This window comes from Eublepharis macularius, chromosome 6 (genome assembly GCF_028583425.1).
Source record: "Eublepharis macularius isolate TG4126 chromosome 6, MPM_Emac_v1.0, whole genome shotgun sequence".
NCBI classification, from domain to species: domain Eukaryota; kingdom Metazoa; phylum Chordata; class Lepidosauria; order Squamata; family Eublepharidae; genus Eublepharis; species Eublepharis macularius.
Genome location: NC_072795.1, coordinates 55,538,160 through 55,559,649, shown reverse-complemented (window position 1 = coordinate 55,559,649; position 21,490 = coordinate 55,538,160). Strand labels below are relative to the sequence as shown.

General features: G+C 44.8%; 1 long non-coding RNA gene across 1 annotated transcript in view; it reads right to left on the bottom strand.

Moving 5' to 3' along the window:
• Positions 1-21,456, bottom strand: part of LOC129332044 (uncharacterized) — a 31,445-nt gene extending 9,989 nt beyond the window's left edge. Inside the window, exon 1 of the long non-coding RNA XR_008597309.1 lies at positions 21,176-21,456. This is a non-coding gene — a long non-coding RNA (uncharacterized LOC129332044). The remainder of the gene's footprint in view (positions 1-21,175) is intronic.
• Between the last annotated feature and the right edge of the window lie 34 nt (positions 21,457-21,490).

Genomic DNA, 21,490 nt, shown 5'->3' with positions numbered 1-21,490 from the left:
CCCCATGGCAGATACAAGGATGTAACGTCTAGTTTGGTCATCAGAGAGAAAGGTAGACTAAAATAAAGTAAAGGAGTCAAGCAGCCTTAGGGGACAGAAAAAGACACCTCACATCTGTAAGTCACTCATAGAACAATATTAATGTTTTATGTAAGGAATGCAGCAAACACTCAGCCAGACCAAAATGGAGCACAGGAGAACAATGGAAGTTGGTTTGGGCCCCATTTGGGAAGAGAGAGAGTTCACCCCAAAAGGATGGTTGCTATTGCTATTGCTTCATCAAGTATTTCTGCAACTCTTTTAGCAGGAGGAAGAACTGCTCATTCAGTATTCAAACCACTGTTAAATACTGAGTGCAGCAATCAAGGACAGGTCCACAGTATGTACTGAAGCCATCATAATTGTGTAAAAGAAGCAGCTTTCCTCCCTCTTTCTAGCCAAGCTGTTCCTGCCCAAAATGCCCTCCTCGTCTGCCCAGCTTGCACATCCTGTGCCTCTCAATATTTCTCTCTGTTGCCATGTGTTATTGTTGTAGTTTTATATTTACACTCACACATACACATCTACAATATAGGACTGGGGTTGCCAGCCTCCAATGGCGGTCTGGAGATCGCCCAGAATTGCAACTGATCTCCAGACTACAGAGATCAGTTCCCTCTGGAGAAAATAGCTGCTTTGGAAGGTGGATCTATGGCATCACACTCTCCTGAGGTCCCCACACTAAACATGGCTTTGCAAGATCTGGCTGAGCAGACAAAACTATGGAGCAGGGTGGAAGGAAAGGAAGAGGTAAAGAGACCACTGGAAACAATGACATTGTTAGGAAGCTGCGATTACTGTAGCAGCCATCAGCTGTTCTTGATGGTTTTGCCTTGCTTCAATGGTGGCTTAGTTGATAGGGTTACCAGCCCCCCAGTGGGGGTGGGGGATTCCCCACTCTGAGCCACCAACCCCCTGCCACCACTCACCTGGCCACCAGGGGGTATGGAAGGTATGGGAACGGGCCTGGAAACCCTGGAGACTGCAGGACATGCTTGGGAATGCTTCTGCGATGATCATTCTAGAGTTGTCAGGTCCAGCCTGGGAAATTCCTGGAGATTTGGGGGGTGGAGCCTGGAGGGGGGCTGAGTTTGGGGAGGATCCTCAGCAGGGCAGAATACCAGAGTCCACCTTCCAAAACAGCCATTTTCTCCAGGGGAACTAATCTCTGTCACCTGGAGAACAGTTGTGATTTCAGGAGATCTCCAGCCACCACCTGGAGGCTGGCAACCCCATGCCATTTCCAGTGCAACACAGAAGTGGTAGGTTGCACCAGGGGCCAATTCAGTAAAAATTGACCCCAAACACTAAATTTGGGACTATTTTTACAGAATCAACCCCGGTGCAACCTGTTGCTTCCGTGTCATGCCAGAAATTACATCATTCCCAGTGGGACACAGGCCAGCATGCCTGTGGAAACGACCTTGCCAAGGGAAACGACCTTGGCATGGTATAATTCCATAGATTCCACCCACCAAAGCAGCCATTTTCTTCAGGTGTACAGATCTCTGTGGCCTGGAGGTCAGTTGTAATTCCGTGATATATCCCGCCACCACCTGGAGGCTGGCAACCCTACCCCCAAGAACCACTTCATCTTCCACTTTCACCTGGGGGACCTAGCAACCCTGCCAGTCTTGCCTCCAGCTACCTTGTAGTAACGTTAGCAGAAAGGCTGTTTACTCTGCCTTCCTTGCACCTCTAGTGGCTGCAGTGGAAAACTGCATTAAAAGTAAAATAAATTGAAATGTGTTCAGGGGATGCAGCGCATGGCTGTACCAAAGCTGCAAGGATTCAGCTTAGACCTGACCACAAAGGTAATGAGGCCCAAAATGGCCTTCCTGACTACCTGGTCAGGAGTGACCCAAGCCCGTGTAGTGCAATGGCACCCTCCTGATTGTTCCTTCTCAAGCTTTAGTTGCTTAGCTGGAGAACTGGCCCTTGGAGGACCAACCCTGAGAAGATAGGCAACAGCAGATCAGGGAACGATCCCAAGGAGATTCAGCTTTCTATTTGGTCGTACAGATGGAATAAAAAATATATCATCTTTTCCCACTTAGGGCACCATCAGTTGAACCAAACAGCACATTACAAAGCTTCGGTCTTTTTCTTTTCTGCTGAAACCAAGCTCTAGTGATTAGGAGGAACTCCTTTCTGCTCATTAACATAAGACCATTTTATAGGATTTGTTTTCTTTGAAATGGGAAATACCATGCTCTGTTGTTACATATTTTTTCTTCCTTGGTTCACATTGGTATAGTAGAAATTGTTGCAACAGAACTGAGAGCTCCTTTCCATCGTAAGCAAACGTGCTGCTAATTGCACTTGCATTTTGATTATTTGAAGCAGGTTTTATTCATGCTTCCTAGTCAAATTCACTTGGGCATGTTTTTTAAAAATGCATCTTATTCTTCTTTGTCCTTTAATTATAGAATTAGAATTTTCTGCTGCAATAATACAATAAATAATTGGCACCATTTTACATTGCTACTCTTCTTTTTTTTTAAATGTGAAAGATCTATTCAGATGAATTCTGGACTTGATATTCTGAGAATCCCTGTCATTTTTAGGCTAGACGCTTTTCATTTGCACCCGAGTCTTTTTATTTACCGCTTTCTACCTGATTCCTTTGTCTCTTCCTCAAAAAGTTTAGAAAGTTCTTTTTGCAGTGGTTAAAAATATCTTCCTCCTTCCAAGAAGTATGCTCCTCCTTTTACTTGGGGAGCTACAATCTCTTCCAGAGAATGTAGTTTATTGAGGAGTTGCCAGTAAATCCGAAGGCTTCTGTGGGGTTTTTTAAAAAGGTGCTGAATATCAGCTTTTGAGAATGGAAGCTTAATGTTCCATATCTAATTAGCAATTTTGCCTGCACCTGCCTGTCTCTTTCTCTCTGCCTCACGCTGTCATCCTCCTGACCATCTGCTGTCTCAGAGTCCGTACAGACAGCAGCAGCTCTACGTCTGGGCAGTTCTGTGCACATGTGTGTCTCTCCCGGAGAGCAGCCCAAAGACAAGAAGAGGCTTATTTCAAAATTCATTTGTCAGTGCCCTTGAAAACAGCAGGAGGGTTGAGTGCCAGCCACATTCCTCCGTGCCCAGAGGTTTTTCATGCCATGAGAAGTAATCTGAGCAGTCTTTTGGCATCTTTTGTTAGGCAGTAGGCTATTCAAAAAATACAGGAGCTTTTGTTAGTCCTAGCTTGCTCAGTTTTGCCAGTCCTTAGGCATTCAGATACAAGGGGCAGCTATCCAACATTTCCAACCCTGATCCAAAAAATATACACATAGTATGAGAAAGTAATAGGAAATGATGAGGCTTACTCCTAAATAACACACTAATAATTAGGATGTTCATTATGAAATAATCTTTAGTAGTCTTTTGGATTGCAAGTTACTGAGGTAACAAATTTCTGTCTTTCCTCAGCAGCTAATTCCAGCAACTTTTCCCTTCTAGATGTACCACAATTCTTGTTTGGATCTATATTCTATTAAAAAGCATCCTGATTCCTGAGACTTCCATTTTAGATCTCCCTGTTTTAGTCCTACAAATGATCATTCACAAGCATTTTTCTAGTTCATGGAAGAGAACAGAGATAATCTTGCCTGAGTTTGCCGTTCTACCATTCCACTGCTCCCCCAAGCAGGATGTTTGCAAGAGTTGTGCTTTTGCTTATGTCGGTCTCTGTCTATCTCTTTTTTCCTCTGGCTGCTTCCACATAGAGATCTGTCTCTGCTTCAGCTACCAAACTGCAGTACTTTGAGGAAGGAGGTGCTTACTATGTTATTTCCCAGGACTGATTTTTTTATTTAAAAAAATCATTAATACCCCACTTTATGGTATTGTATTGAAATGTACTTGCTTGATACTGATTGTATTAACTTCATACTGTGTAATCCGCCTTGAGTCTCAGTGAGAAAGGCGGACTATAAATGATGTAAATAAATAAACATCATCTCCTTCTCCATTTTATCCTAACAATAACAACACTGTGAGGTAGGGTAGGCCAGAATGACTGGCCCAAGGTCACCCAGCAAGTTCCTGTCAGAGAGTGGAAACTGAGCCTGTCCGATCCTAGTCCAACATTCTACCCAGTGCACCAGGCTGCAGTACAAGAGCTTATTCACACTGTCTGGACACCATCTGCATTTTCAAAGGTCTCACCCACATCAACACCTTATGTTAGCCCCTGCAGTTTCACCCTGCCATGTCACTGAAGGACTTTATGGTGCTGGAGGAAAGTGCTGTCAAGTCATAGCTGACTTATAGCAACCCCCTATTGGGGGTTTCAAGGCAACAGAGGTGGTTTGCCATTGCCTGCCTCTGCAACCCTGGTCTTCTTCTGAGATGTACCATCCAAAGCAGCTTCCCTTTTAGGCTTCCCCATGCAAAGACTTCTCCATGTATTCATTTTTTATCTTTTTTTTTTTTAAATCAGCCCTTACAGTGATATAACATTATAAACATGCACACAAATTTTTAAGGGGGGGTGCTGTGACATCACTGATGATATCACCAGTGACTACAGCACCCTTCCTTGAAAAATCTGATTGTTTAAGGCACATGCAGAACAAAATAAACCAACTCCACAACTTTAAAAACGTAAAGGGAGGGCAGACGTGCAGAAGAACTGCAGCGAGAGGGATTCCAGTGCTTGAGGATCGACTGCTAAGAAAAGCAGGAGTAAGTCGAGTGTGTGGAAAAGCCCGGAGGAGAAATAAGGTTACAAAATTCTCTTGCCTTTGTAAGATGGCTGCAACAGAACCAGTTGCTTCTACACTATTCACTGCTGCAGACAGTTCTGTTCTACCCTTCCTGGAATATTGCTCTACATCCTAGAAATGATCACCATGCTATTTGCAGATGCAGAAACAGAATTGTTTACATTCATGCTCAGTGATGAATGGGAATCATCAGGACTGAAACCCACTGTGGGTCCTGAACCTGAGACAGTTCAGGCAGGGATTCAGCTCTCGCTGCCAGCAAGAAGAGAATTCTTTTACGTTTATTGATTTAATGCCAGCCAATTATATGTATCGATTAATGATATTTTATAGGTATTGATTTAGTGTCCCCAAAAGTTTTATTTGCATTGTGCTTCTGACGGGAAGATAGAAATAACTGAGGTTAGAAGAAATGGGGAAATTAATTGCTCCCTGTTTGTAAACAAACATTCTTATCAGAAATCCCACCTTAATTCTTACCAATAAATGTATAATCACTAAGTAAAAAACAGGTTTAGAGGGCTGCTTAAAAGTGATGAAACCCATTCTATTTGGTTTCCAGTAGTAACCCTTTCCTGATTGCTGGGGACAGAAGACCAAGAAAAATTCTTGAGTATTATAACAAATGAGTTGGTAAGAGTCTTGATGCTTTGGTTTTTGATATAAGACTTCTCACAGTGGAAGACTTTTCATCACCTCCCATAGAACACCTGCGTATTGGCCCGAAAGATACCAGAAACTATGCTGAATAGTTTCATGTGCTGGTATTTTATAGTTGATATATCCTGTCTACTATATTGCTTTCACTTATGGTGCAGGATCTTAACACTTAGTAAGTTTTTACTCTCCATAATAACCAATGTAGCAGAGTTGTGCATAGGAAACTATAAAGAATTAATTCTGTTCATTATCTAACAGCAAATCAAGAAGAGTTGGTGGGAGATTCACAACTGTGGGCCCTGAACTGGTTCAGGGAAGCAATACTGAGGAGGGTGTGACTCATCCCTCCTCCTCTCTTGTTGCTGTTTTCAGCTTGGGGGAAAACCTACAGCCCACGATTTTGTCCAGTGTGGCTCTTAGACAGAATGGCCACCTTGCTGTCCACAGCATGTTGGGTGTTTCTACATGGCAAGTAATTCATGAAAAGATGCTCATTATGTTACTTACAGTAACTAAACAATGTACAAAGACTAAATAGATAGAGGGCCTGCCATAGGGTTAACGATCTAAAGGCGAAAATATCCATTATGTTCGACATGTGTTGGGACATGGGTAACCAACCTGATTCACAGTCAAATATTAGAGCGGGGACTAACCGTTACAAACCTTTAAAAGTATATTTGCTGCCCCCACATAGCTCCAAACACTGTGAGGACAAGTTTCAGGTGGGTAGCCTAGTTGATCTGCAGTAGAACAGCAGGATTTGAGTCCAGTGGCACCGCAGAGACCAACAGATGTCTGAAGAAGGGAGCTCATACCCTTGACAAATCTTGTTGGGCTGTTCAATCATGATTCCCTTCCTGTGCCATTTTCACCAGCAGAAATGACTGGAAGGGCTGTTTTCCCCTTCCTCTGGCTTCAGGTGTCTATTCTAACCTCAAATGAAGAGGAAAACAGCTCCCTGCTGCTATTTTCACTGGTGAAAATGGCACAGGAAGGATGAAACCCCTCCTTCCCCTTGCAATGTTTTGAGCTGCACAGAATGACAAAAATGTGTTTAAAGGTTAGTCCCCACTTTAACATTTGACCTACAAGTCCAGCTGGGTGCCCATGTCCTGACCTGTATCAAATGTAACATGTATTTTGACCCTAAGAGACTAGACAACCAAGGTAAAGATGGGGGGCGGGGTTGGAAGAGCTATCTGAGAATGTTAGACAGAAGAGGGTTGTTGTTGTTTTTAAGCAGAAATTCAGAATCCAGTTGAGACTAGGTTGATCTTATTAGGATAGGGAATGCTACCAAAACTTCTCTCCTAAAATAATTTACAAGATTTTAGAGAGAGGCCACAAGGCCTTCATGTGCAACATCCATGTATCTAAATTCCTACATCTCTGCAACAAGTTAGGAAGATGGTTATTGATGAAGATATACAGGTAATCTGGGGGAGGGGAATGTAAAGCACCAGAATTTTTAATACTGAAGAACACAACGAAAACACAATACTAAATGTGGAAGATGATTGTCTTTCAGCAGATGAGCAAGGTTTGAGTCCAGTAGCACCTTAAAGATGAATAAGAGTTTCCAGGGTATAAGCTTTCCAGAGTGAAGCTCCCTCTGTCAGATACAAGCAAGAATTGAGAGCTCTCTTGAGTCTTTGTATCCCTGTCAGAAGGTGAGAAGGGTGTTGCAAAGAAGTAGAATGTGGAGGTACAATGTGAAATGTAGAGCAAGGGAGGAAATGCAGAAAATTAGCCTCAGTAGCGAGAGAAGAATCCTTTGTCCCTGTTCAGCTCTTGACAGGTCTATGGTTCTGAATTTGTAAATGATCTCAGTTTCAAAAGTCTTGAGTTCCAATCTTCCCCTTTTTCTCTGTTTGAGGACTGTTACTCTTAGGTCAGCAATGAAATGTCCTGAAAGATTAAAATGTTCTCCCACTGGTCTTTGGGTGTTGTGATTTTTTATGTCCCATTTATGTCCATTTATTCTTTTGAATAGGGATTGAGCTGTTTGTCTGATGTAGGGAGTGGAAGGGCATTGTGGCACTTGATAGCATATATAATGTTGGAAGATGAGTAAGCAAATGAGCCTGAGATAGTAGGGCTGCTGTTGTTAGGCTAGGCCTGCCAGTCCCCCAGTAGAGGCAGGGGATCCCCCGCTCCCAGCCTCTGCCCCCTGCCTCCACTCACCTGGCTGGCAGGGGGAAAGGCTCTGGGGAATGAGGAGGCAAAAAGCCTCCTGGGCCAACACACAGTGGGTATGCTCCCTGTAGGTGCGCCAACATCACATCTAGAAGTGACATCATCACACCTCCCGGTGAGCATATTCTTGCACTTTACAGGGCCAAAATTCCTGTGGGGGGGAGTATCATTTTCCAGCATAGCTTTTAGGTCATTAATAATGAGCTGAACTGGTTTGAGCTGAGAGCTGTATGTGATCACCAGTTGTGTTCTGTAGTTGTTTTATTCGAGTCTATCTTGTAACAGGTTGTTCTTATCATTCTGGCTTTCTTGATCTGTTTCCTCTTTATAGCAGGTGGGTATTGTAATTCCAAAAATGTCTGTTGTAGATCTCACAGGTGAAAATTTCTGTCTGGTGGATTTTCTGTAGCACAGAGCTTTGCTGTAGACAATGGATTGTTTGGTGTGTTTAGGATGGTGGCTAGAAGTGTGTAGATGGTAATCAGAAGGTTTCTGGTGTAAGGTGGTTTTTATGCTTCTATCATGTATTTTGTATGGTTGTGTCCAGAAAATGCACTTCTTATGTGGATTGATTCATGGTCTGGTTGATGTAGAGTGAAAGTTACTGAGGGCGCAGTGAAATTTCTCCAGTACTTCTTTCCCATGTGTACAGATGACAAAAATGTCATCAATATATCTCAAGTATAAGAGAGGTCTTATAAGTGGTAGATGAGGAAACTCTGCTCCAGGTCAGCCATGAAAATATTGGCATATTATTTTTCAGCAGATTTTCACAAATCTTCACAATGAATTTTCCAGTATGAATCTGGAAGAATATATTAAGAATGTACCCATTTTTGCAGTTTTTCTTGTTACCAAAATCTACAGAAGGCAGGTCAACTTCAGCAAGTATTATTTTATTTATTTATATTATTGACAGTCTAGTTTCAAGGCAGATGACTATTTATTTCTATATTTATTTATTTTACTTTCTTTATACCATGTGTTTTCTCCCAACAGGGACCCCAAGTGGCTTACATCATTCTCCTGGCCTCCATTTTTTCCTCTACAACCTTGTGAGGAAGGCTAAGCTGTGTGTGTGACTGGGCCAAGGTCACCCAGCAAGCTTCCATGGCAGAGTGGGGAATTAAACCTGGGTCGCTCAGATCCTAGTCCATCACTCTATCTGCTACACCACACATGGCCTCTCTTATGTGACATACATAGTACAAGTCAATATGAACATTGTCTGGGACATTCAATAAACAATACAATAGGGTAAGGATAGCAGAAATTTGAAAACAAGCAGAAATCTGGTACAAAGGTGAAGGGGAAAAAACAGAAAACATAATGGAAACAAAACATAAAACACCATGGAACTCTCCAGCAGAAGCATACTTACAGCAGCAAACTGTATAGTTTACAGCCACCAACGCATCTCTCTGAGCCATTTTCTTACAGCATAATCCTATCACCTATGTGATACATGTGGGACAAGTATAGATCTGGGAGAACTATACATCTGGAAGAAGATTTTATGTAATCTAAACTTTGGGGTGACTTTCCTGACATTTTCCATATGGATCCCTCACTACATCATGAACAAGGCAACCTAAAAAAGGTCTGAGATTATGGAAGTAAGAATGCCGCATGAGTCTTCCAGTTCCCTGTACACCAGCAGTGGACATTGAGGGTCTTTCTCTGTTGAGAGGTGATAGAACAGAAGGATCTATATGAGCATAAAGGCATGGGAGGAGGTGAGTGTGTGAGCCTTTTTCTGTTCCTAGGGGATTGATGTTGAAGCAGGCCTCCTGGTGGGAAGGAATGGCTCTTTCCACCCCCCTGCTGAGATAATGGGCTAGTGAGAACGAATATACAGCAGGGATTCCTGGTGTTGAGGAAAGGAATGGGAGTTAGTCTTTGACCTGAGGTGAGCAAATTGGTGCCTTTTGTCCCCTTTTATTGTATTGGGAACAGAAGAGGAAATAGCTGCATTCCAGACATTACCATGTCAATGTAAACAGAAGAGGGGAGGAGGAGGGGACAAAGACTGGTGTGTGTGTGTGTTACTCTATACAAAAGGACCCTGTCTTCACACTCAGAACCCCTCCTACAGCATTAAAGAAAAAGATTTCACCTTGATAGAAAGCTGGAAACCTAAAGAATCAAAATTACCTTGATGCTAACATTGGAATGACAATAGAGTATCTGTACCTATGCAACTGGGGTTACACACAACATATTACAACTTCAGGTATTTTCACAATGCGTGTACAGTTTGTACCTCACAGAGCAGCAATGGAAATATTTCCATAGTGCAAGCAAATAATTCTGTCTGCCTACATAGGAGGCACCCAGGGGAATGGTGCAAAAACCCAGTCATGGAAAGGGAGAGGAAGAGAGAGAGAATTATGCTTTCTCAAAGGAGGGCTTGAAAGCTGGTCATTCCAGGTCCTGTTCCAACACCTTAACCCCTACACCACACCAGCCTATAAGAGAGAGACACCCAAATTATAGTGATTCAGGCCAACAGAAGAAATTCAATCAAGCACATATCTAGCTCTATGTGTTACAAGTAAGATGTTCTGGGACAGTTCATTGGCTGTTATAGCACACACGGAGGAGGAAGTTCTGAGCAAAGCCCAATAAGGCAGTCTCAGTGTGGATGTTAAAGCCTACAATAACTAACAGCCTAGAAGACCCCGAAATCAGGCTGTGTTACCATCCCTAATGAATAGGAAGAAAATATATTTTCACAAAATGTGTTTAGGTTTAGAATGATAGCTTGCCTTATATCTTTTTGGAACACAGGGAGAACAGAGGAAGGACTACACCACAACTCTGGCATATGGCCATGTACAAACATATTGATTGTGGCTTCTATGGAAAGCTCCGGTTTTTTTATCATGAGTATTTAGGCTAATCATCTGAAGGTCACTGTCTGGATTTATTATGGGAAGCTAATTAATAGTGTTCCAAAGACAAAAGCCATAAAATACCCTTTCTTAAGACCAACTGAAACAACACAAAACAGTATGCAAGCTTTTGAGTTCTGCTAGAACTCCTTATCTGGCAGTATGTTTAAATGTTGGGGATGGAGGAGGAAAGGGCTGTCAGGTAGCCTCTTTGCTCCAGTGGGAGTAAAAAGGGGGTGAGAGGAGAACAAGCTCGCACAATGTTTTGATGTCACTTTCGGTTACACCCAGAAGTAGGGCTGCCAGGTCCTCCAGTGGGGGCAGGGGGTCCTCTGGTAGGACCCCCCACCCTCTGCACCCCCAACACACACCTGACCAGTAGAGAGGGGGGAAGTCAGGGGAACAGGCTTCCCAGGTGGACTCCCGGGGCGACGTGACGATGTTACTCCCAAGAGTGACATCATTACACCGCCATGGGAGGGCTCCTGCACTTCACAGTGGGCTGATTTGAGCCCCAAACAGGCTAAATTGGGCACATTTGGAGCCCAAATTGACCCACTGCAAAGCGTGGGAGCACGCTCAGGACCTGCTCAATAAAATTACTTCCCAGAAGTGATATCATCCTACCACCACAGGAGTGTTCCTGTGCTTCACAGCAGGATGATTTGGGCCCCAAACAGGCAAATGAGGCCTGTTTGGGGCCCAAATTGACCTGCTGCAAAGTGCAGGAATGCACCTGGGCTCTGCGCAATGACTTCACTTCCAGGACAAAGGGAACAAGAGCATGGTCACACAAGGACATAAAAAAGATGCTAGGTCCCCCCACTCCCACCGGGAGGGTAAGGGGACCAGGCAACCTTACTCAGAAGTGATGTCACAACACTCTAGGAATCCCCTGTCTCTGTGTCTAGGAGTTGAGGCCAGGAGCTTTTCTGCCATGGTTCCCCTGGAGAAAATATGTCCATCCCTTTTAAAAGGTAGGCATTTTTAAGGACATGTCAGTTGTGACATGTCTGTCAACCTAACAGTACTTCATAGGGTTATGGGGAAAACAAATTCTGGTCTGAACTTATTGAAAAAAGTGGTTTACAACTTTGAAAGACAAACTACTTGTCCACCTGCAAATCTGCACTCACTTTCAGTATGTTATCCTCTGTAGCTACATTTGTTAATATGAAGGTGCTTAATATTTTTTTAAATATATTGATTGCCTTCTGGTATTCAAAGTGAAGTTTTTATAATGTCCCCTAAGCCAGTATGAACCCCCCACCCACCCACCTCTCTCTCTCTCTCTCTCTCTCTTTCTTTTTTTGTGTGGTCACAAACTGATATTTCTAAAGTAAAATGCCTGTTAAGGATTAGGGAACCAGACTGTCAGCATGTTGTGCTCCCTCTCGCTGACATTTGTAGAAGGCCACAAAAGGAAACAATGCAGTTGCAAGTAATAGCACAACTGGCTACAGAGTTTGCTCTTGCAGTGAAAAACAGCATATCAATGAGAATGCCAATAAGATCACAGCAGCTTGGACCACTCAGAGGTTGATGGTTATCAGCATATTCCCAAACCCTTCAACTATGACCTCTCTGTTGAATTCCTGAGATGACATCTGTTCAGTGGTCTCTCTCATTTCCATAGAGGACAATGAAGAGCTGGAAGGCAAATGGGGCTTCTTACTATGCAAAGATCATTGTGCTGAGGCAGGAGTACATAAGGGAACATGCTGCCTCCTATAAATCAGTATTGCACATTGTCTTGGATACATCTGCAGCTGCCTCTGGGTCTGGAGGCCAAGCAGATGGAGAGAGGTGGGAGCTCATTGTATAATACACAGGTCAAAGGAAAAGCTGCCACTCTTCCCTCAATCTGAGATGCACTGTGCTTTCAATTTTGTTGTATCCTGCATTAAGAAACTGTTTTTCAGTTTTCAAGGGGGGCCTGGAAAATGGTTATGCAAACAGTGTTAAAAATCAGTCCAGAACAAGCAGATTGCTATGTGTCTACAGTCTTTCAGGATCGTGAAGTGGCTTCTGTTGCTTTAGTGTACTGTTCAAGCCTCATGCAGCCACATGAAATTATTCCACACCAAAAAATTTACCAAGATTTCACACTGATTTTAAATGGGCCTGTGCTACAGCTGTGTCCTGTGTGTGTGTGTGTTAACAGTCACAGTAGATCTTTTCAAAGGCCAGGCATATCAAAGGAAAATGGAGGGAACAGAGCTCCTTGAGATTAAGCAGGAATTTTTAAAAAATATATTTCTAAGGATTTTTTAAAAATTCTAATAGAAGATAACATAGAAATGGGAAACTGTTTTGCATTGTCTCCTGGTGCTACAAATGCATTCATTGGAAGGAGGCCTCCTATGGAAACTGACTCTCATTTGGAAACTGACTGTGCCCCCGCCCCCCACAGCCTCTCCAAGGAAGTGTGATTAACACTTTGAGAACCAACCCAATCCCTGTTTAAAAGCTTCTTTCCATAAACATTCATGGTGGGGAAAGGGTACAGATTAGATTATATTCAAAATACATCCTAGATGACACAGTTTATTCACCTAGTATGATAAAAGCACTTCTGTCTTCTAGCCTTTAATGTATACAATAGGGTGGAATGCAGAAGATGCCATCTTTAAAGTTTACCAGCTTGATGAATCGGGTATAAATTAACAATTGGGTAGACAGAAAACAATAATCCAACTCAATTGTAATTTTGAGTGTTCAAGCGCTGCATTAAACCTAAATGACCACTGGACCTTAGAGAGCCAACATGTTGTAGTGAGCACAGTATTGTCCAAGAGAGACTTGAGTTCAAATAGCTGCTTAGCTATGGAAAAGTCTGGTTAGTGCTAGCTCTCCACCTATTCTATCTGGCAGGATTGTTGAAAAAGCAAATTGAGAGGAGGGGGAACATGATATGTGCCATCCTTAGCTCCTTAGAGGATTTATACATAAATCAAAGAATATACCTAGGCCATATAGGATAATGGTCCAATTGTAAGCAGTCAGCCTGGCCTTCGCCAGTTGTACAGCAGTTTTCATATAGCTGTGTGTAATATTAAAAGTGTACAAGCCTCTGGAGTTTAAAATGGCTACTGTATAGCCACCAGAGAGCCTCTGCCGTTGCTGCGTCCCGCCCGGGAGAACCAGGCATGCAAGGAATGCTGCCCTGGAATGCAGAGTGATTGCGGCTTGATTGGATTTACTGCCATCCCAGCCCCGCCAATGCCCAGTGCAACAAAGGCCTCACAGAGTCACCCCCACTTAGCACATTCCTCTCTCTCCTTCTGTGATGAGATCTCCTGTCCATGATTGAGGAGCTAATCAAATGACATTCATAAGTATAGACAGTCATTCCTGGCACAATGTATCCCCTCCCTAAAAACACTTAACCTAGCTCCAGTGGACTTCATCAGAAAACTGTCCTTTTTGTGCAGTGCTAGAACTAGTTTTGCATCTGCATTCACACACCCCGGCAGCTATCCATCAAGGCAATCAAGCCTTTTGTCTAAGCCAGGAACTGACCATTGAAGTCTTTGTCCTAACTGCTAGGAGGACTCTTCTCCACCTCTGGGCACATTTTACCTATAAAAGCAGAGCCTTAGCCCCATTCAATTCAAACACATTTCCAGATCTACAATCTACAAGCGCTGTTCCCTTGAGGTTTGCTCTAAGCCTCTTGCTCTCTTAGCCAAGGACGCTGGACATTTGAAGCTTCTCTCTCTCCTCACTGTGGACTAGACTCCTTCTCCGGGATAGGTAGATACATTTACTCCCTTTCTCTATTCCCAATTTTTGGCTACATTTCCTGTGTGTGTGTGTGTGTGTGTGCGCACGCGTGTGTGCGCGTGCGAGAGAGTGCGCACGAGCGCGAGAGATTATTTTCCCCAGTAATTTGTGTGTATGTGCATGAAGTTCTTGTGTTCAGTAAAAATTATTGTTTGATATTAAGCACCAGACTCACTTGTTCTATTGTAGGAAGGGACCTGGTATACAAAGGTGACAGATCCCAGTTACCGCCTCTCATATAGCCGTCTTCCTTGCTTGCTAATTCCCCCATAAATCATATTTATTGCAAGGAGACCACTTCCAGTAACACCTATGCAATGAATTGTAACACAAATTGGATACTGAACCGAAACGTTTCCCTCCTCTGGGAGGAAAAAGCCACAAAGTTAGTGTTAGAAACAGGGAAACATTGCAATGGCAACATTCATATTCTAATGCAGATGTTTGTGACATCTCAGCAATATGTTAAACATAACAACAACAACAACATTCAATTTATATACTGACCTTCAGGACAACTTAACACCCTCTCAGAGGGTTTACAAAGTGTGTTGTTATTACTACGACAATCCCCCTGTGAGGTGGGTGAGGCTGAGAGAGATCTGAGAGAGCTGTGATTGATTCAAGGTCAATCAGCTGGCTTCAAGTGGCAATGTGGGGAATCAAACCCAGTTCACCAGATTAGATTCCAGCCGCTCTTAACCACTACCAGGGCCGGCGCGCCCATGGAGGCCAGGTAGGCGGTGGCCTCGGGCGCGCGGGCACTGGAGGGGATGTTGGGGGCAGAGGTGTGCGCAGCGAAGCTGGCATGACAGGGCCGCCTGTAGCTACTGGTGCAGCCAGCCAGCCAGCCAGCCCCTTGCTGCCGCCGCCGCCACACACCTCAGCCGGGCGCAGCCTCTGTGCGCAGCTCGAGCAGCGGCTCGCGGCTTCTGCGCCCAGCTGGGGCGCGCGGCGGCGGCAGCACGGAGCTGGCTGGCTGGCTGGCTGCAGCAGCAGCTGTAGCCAGCCACGCCAGCTCAGCTGCGCGCTCCTCCGCCCCAGCCGGGCGCAGAAGCCGTGAGCTGCTGCTGGGGCGGCGCACGGAGCAGCCTCCACGCGCTGCTCCAGCAGCAGCCCGCAGCTTCTGCGCTCGGCGGTCCGCGCGCAGCCCAGCCCCCCTGTGGTGCGTGATGACGTCTGCGATGACGTCATCACGCCTCCCGTGGGGCGTGTGCGCGCCCGCCGCCGCAGGCGCTGAAACCTCTGGCGCCAGCCCTGACCACTACACTACCTGTGGATACACCCTTGGATTCCAGCCCATGTATAAACATACCAACATCTTCCTTAGTCCATACCTGTCACTGATGACATTCATGCCACAACAAAATGATTCTGTAACAGATTATAGAAGTTCATGCCACAGTAAACCTGGTTAGTCTTTCAGATGGTGCCACCACATTCTTTGCCTTTTACATTTCCCTGGTATGTCAATATCTTTAACCTCAAATGGCCCATGATGAGGAAGTTCAAAACCCTGTTTTTTCCAGTGTGCTGCTGACATGATTTCAAAGCTGGAGCGGCTGGCACTTGATTCTTGAAGAGAGTGTCTAGAATAGGCTTGCCTCCCCTGGGGCAGAGGAACCCCCCCCCCCACTCACCTGAATGGCAAGGGGAAAAGGCACAGTGGGGAGAAGCATGCACATGCATTCCCATGCCCCCCCTCTCAGCCACAGATCATGCCGAAGTCAGTTTAATTAAAAATCACCTGTTTGGAGGCAATATTTAATCTATCTTCAGAGCAACCTGCAACTCCTCTGTTCTGCCAGAAAATGACATCATTTTCTGTTGCAACAGAGAAGCGCAGGAGTGCATGCATGGGGGTAAGTACCCCACTGCTCCCACCAGACCCCCCCCCCCCCGGTTTGGCCCCTGGGGCCCTGGCAACCCTAATCTGAAAATACTTTTCTGTGCTTGGGTGAGGCCTTTTCCCAGTAAATCACTTGACCATATACTCACCAGTATCTATGCTAGATCACCAGTACGTGACTAACTGGTGCATGTGGGGAAACATGGTGCATGTACAGTTAAGGTGGTCAGGTCCATACCTGGAGATGGTGCTTATATCTTTATATGCATTAAGCAGCTACTGCAGATCCTATTCTGCTCCACTTCTCCTATAATCCTGCCTCTTATGTTCCTCCAGTTTGTTTGGTGGCAAAATTCAATTTCTGATGGTTAAACAAGCATGTTAGGATTGGTGGAGGAATAGGGCAGAAGGCATACAAGCTATAATACTTGCTCAGTACACTTAAATGTACAGATACCATCACCAATAAATATCTGTCTTTTATATTCCAATCCTAAATGCATTACCATGCAGTCAGGTCTCATGATGGGTAATGATATTTACTTCTAGGGCTTAGAATCTAAGCTAGTATTTAAGCCCTCTTGATAGTGTCTGTAGATCAATTAAGAAGGGTGTGGATGCAGGAAAAGCATTTTCCACATTATATTCTAAAAATAAACAATTTTCTGTTGGCTACCATTGCATACTGCTCCAGTTCAATGGTCTTATATTGAAGGAACTATGCATAGGATTGCACTTGGAAGTAGGTACAGGTATACGCAGGGCTCATTTCGAGGGGGAACGCACAGGAGTGCAGTTCCGGTAGTTCCCCACAGAGGTCACGTCAGGTGACTCTGCCCACCTGACTCTCAGCCATTTTGGGCCCGTTTCAGCCTGGATTGGGGCCGAAATGGGCCGGATCGGGCCTCTGACAGGTGGTAGATCACTCTCTCACTCAGCAGTGGCTCGATCCTGACCATTTTTGGCCCCTTTTTTCCATTTTGGGCCCAATTTTGGCCCTGAATGGCCAGGATTGGGTCCAACAGCTAGGATAGGTGATGTCAGGGGGTGTGGCATATGCAAATAAGTTAGGCTAATGACACTTCCGGTGATGTCAAGGGGCATGGCATATGCTAATAAGTTATGCTAAAGGAGTTATGCTAATAAGTTCCTCCAGCTCTTTTTCTACGAAATGACCCCTGGGTATATGTATGGTTACAGTTTGTTTTATTGTACATATAATAAAGATTTCCCTTTTTAGCCTAAGGTTTGTCTATATTCATTGAATAAAACATGTACTTTTGCTTTTCGTTGGTTGCCTCTAACTTCCCTCAGTATTATGCTACTCTGGCTGGCATTTTGATGCCTCATTTGTCAGACATTCAACTCTGCAATAGCTTACATCCAGGTAAGTCTAATTCTCACTGCTATCATGCTTACTGTGTGGAAGCGCAAGTGTTGAGGGTACTTATGGGGGTAGGGAAGTTGTGATGTAATGAGTGTTGAGCAACATACATTTTTAAAATTTGTTTTTAGGCATTTATGTCATTCTTCAGAGACTCTGTGGGCCAGATTTTAGAATGGACAATTCTCCTTTATGGCAGTCCAGCAGAATCTTCTAAAACTTACACTTTAATTGAATGTTACATTCAGCCGTCAATCTAATCCTCAGTTACAAAAACCAAGGTATCTCCTATTTCTGCTGGGATGTGCAGGGCATCCTTTGGAAAGTTGCCCTGAGGAGGGAAGCAACAGAAAAGAAGCGCAGGATTCCCAAGCCACCCCCTGGAATGTTCATGCAAAGTCAAAGGATGTTGGGCCTTTATGTTAGTTACAAGCAGCCATCACCTGTCAAAGGAAGGCAGATTGGGAGGGGGTAGGAAAGCTCCATAATGGGATATATGGTGGGAAGAGCAGATGGTAAAGGCAGGATTTCCGCTCCTCCCGCCTCCTTTTTATCAGCCTTGTTCGGCATTAAAGACAATAGAGCTTCTCATCGCTTTCATCAATGAGATTTATTTCCACAAGCAGTCGGCAGACAGGACATTTATTCCCTGTCAGTAAATACCCCTCTTCTAACTGCCTCTGCCCTTTTCATAGACACAAATATAAGCACACCATTCCCAATAATTAATTCTCTGCACCATCCTGCCTCCCCCCTCCCTGCACCCACATGCCAGAGCCAACCAAATGTTCTGACAATTTCTAATAAACACACAACACATACAAAACACACACACAAATACACAACACATACAAACAAATCTTTCCTGTTAGCATAGCATCTCTGCTATCACTGGCATTTTAAAGGGGGGGGGGTAGTTCAACCCCATTCTGTAAGAATCTTGGACACCCCTTCCCAACAGCCCCTATCAAACAAAGACAATCCCTTTTTTTGAATACACAAGAGCAACATTATCACAACATCTTCATTTGCACAGCAGTTTTACTGGGGCTCAGGCATGCCTTGAACCTCAGGCTGCTATCCTGGAACTCCAGTTCCACAATCCTAGAGGTGCTGCGAGTGACAGATCTTTTTTCATTCTGTATTCAGAAAGGGTAAGGGAGGACAATGCTTCTGTTGCTACCTGGTGCATGAGTGAAGGTCAAAGCCTTGTTCTCTCCGAAGGGCTGAACCTGTGCCTGGGCTGTACCTCTTCAGATTGCACTGGGGACTCACATTTAAAATTTACATTTAATTTTTTAAAAAATCCTTATATGCTCAAAACTGGCCTGTCAGGGAGAAGGCTAGGAACATGATAGTTTTCTGTGGGCAGATAGACATTTTAATATAGAGATGAAAGGATATCCTTTTCATGGAGGATCAGTCCATCAGTTTACCCTGATGGCTAACTGAAACCTCCATATTCAGAGACAGTATCCCAGTTCCAGTTGCCAGGGGCAATAATGGGGACTTGGGGAGACTTTGGCCTTTGTGCCCTATTTGTGTGCCTTTCGAGGCATGCTGGCTACTATGGGAAACAGGATGCTGGATTAGAGGGACCATTGGCCTGATCCAGCAAGGCTTTTCTTATGTTCCCAAGAGATGCCTTCTCTCTGACACACTAGTTTTCAGTGTGAAATTTCTTTTTGTGTGGATATGCATTCATTCACCTAAGTTCCACTTGGCATCTGAAGCAGTACAGCTGAGTCTCAGGTTTTCCATTGCAGAGTTGAACTGCAGCTGTAGATGGGAGTCTGGACTGGCAGTGGCATCCTAAGCAGAGTCACGTCATTCTAAGCCTGTTGTCTACTTAGGATGACACTGTGAATATCACAGCATGTTCATGAATGGTGAAAGGAAAAAAAATAGATGTGGGGGCCCTTGTTTGGCTTGGAGTTGTGTCACTGGGGCAGAGGGAAGGTTGAACCCCCCTTTTCCCATACCATTTTTAATAACAACAGCAACAGCTGCTGGTAGCCCTGATGGGGGAAAAAGACAGTTCAACTCAGGTGTGAAAGATAGTGGCAAATATTACAAGCAGAGTAGCCTGTGCTCATTGCCCTCTGCTGGCTGCTTGGTTTATCTGCCACTGCCTTTCTCTGCTTCGTAGAATGGGTCACCATACTGGGTAAATTTGGACTTGTGGGCCACCGCACTGCACGGTAAAGACTGGGGACCCCTGTTCTAAATGTCAGGTATATTGATTCAGCATGCATGACGCAAGCTGATCCAGGTAATCCAAGCGATGGGGACTAGAAAGGTCAGCATGAGCTGTTTAATCCAAGAGGAGCAAGATTTGGATCCAGTAACACCTTAAAGACCAACTAGATTTCCAGGGTATGAGCTCTTACGTTAAGCATTACTTCTGGTTCACCTATATTACAGGTGGCATCCAGATCAGACCTTATCCAAGCTACTTTATCATGTATCTTGCACTCAAATTACTCTATCCTGGGCTTCCTGTGCATTTAATAATCCCCATGACTCCTGGACTGAACTCCCTGTCCTGAAGTACATGTTCCCTGCTTCTGGACATTATCTTAAAGCCAAGTAACAGCCAGACCCAACCCATCTGGTGGAACTGGAAGAAACACTTCCAAGCACTGCTGAACCTGAAATGGAAGGTAGATGTTTGAGTTCCATAGATGTTCAAAAGCTCACTGAGTCAAACTCCCAGTGTGAGCAATAAAGCTCCATTCCTTGCTACTTCCAGGCATCGTGGTCATGAGCAGGATGGAGGAAGGACTACGGACAGTCAAGGTGACAGTGCAGCATGTCTCTGGGGGAAGGGAGGGAACGTGGGGAGAAGCCCACTGTAGGTCGGACCGGGTGTCCTGCTTGGAGCACTGCAAAAACCTACTTCCAAATCAGATGGACAAGTAGGGGTGTGGAGATATGAAAACCACAGGAGAGAACTGTTTGGAAAGCTACTCCCCAGCACCAATCCACCCCCTAATATTTTCCTTCAGGATTATATAAAACCCAGTAACAAGCTAATTTTCTCTGGTCTCCACTTTTCTCTTGAACTGTCAGGTGCTCTCAATGGTCTCTGCCTCATGGATCATATTCAGTCCATTTGGGTAGGTTGCTTGAAGCTATTTTTATACTGCTTTTCCTTGTGTCTCCAAGTAACCTCCTTCCCTTTTGTATAATTTATAAAGCCTTTTTTCCTGCATACCTGGGGAGTTCCCCAAGTATGTAGAGCCCCCTCCTTTGTCGGTGGGTGGCCTGGTTTTGCTACTTTCCTAATCATATTAGGCGGCTGACACTTTACAATCTCATACAGTAATAGACTCCAGGCTTACCCTATTACAAGAAAAAAGGCTATTTTATTTCTGAAATGTCATCAATATATTTCAGATGGGTAGTCGTATTGGTCTGTCTGTAGTATTAGAGCAAGATTCAGGCACCTTAAAGACCAACTAGATTTCCAGAGTATGAGCTTTGGAGAGTCGAAGGGAGCTTTGACTCTTGAAAGCTCATTCTCTGGAAATCTAGTTGGTCTACAAGGTACTACTGGACCCGAATCTTGCTCATTGACAGAATGTATCACAGCAACGACCTTGCAATCCAGGACAGGCTCCGTATGCGCGCAAAAGAGCACCCACCTGCCTCCCCCCTTGGGCCGTGCCCGCGGGGCTCTGACGACTGCTCCTGCTTTCCCGCATCGTTCCTCGCCATAGTCCCTCGAGCGGCTTTGCACTCCGAGGCGCGCTAAAGCGTCGGGCCTCCGCTCGGCTGAGCCGGTCTGTGCGTCCGCCGCGCGCGCCCCCTGCCGGGATGCAGGAGGCCTGGCCGCTGGAAGCGGAGGCGGAGCCGCGAGGTTATTTGTAGTTAGCTGCTTTGATCCCTGGGGGGAACCTGAAACTCTTGCATTCCTGGCATAGCAGCAGGCTCTGGCGCAGCCCGGCCTCCCCGGCTCT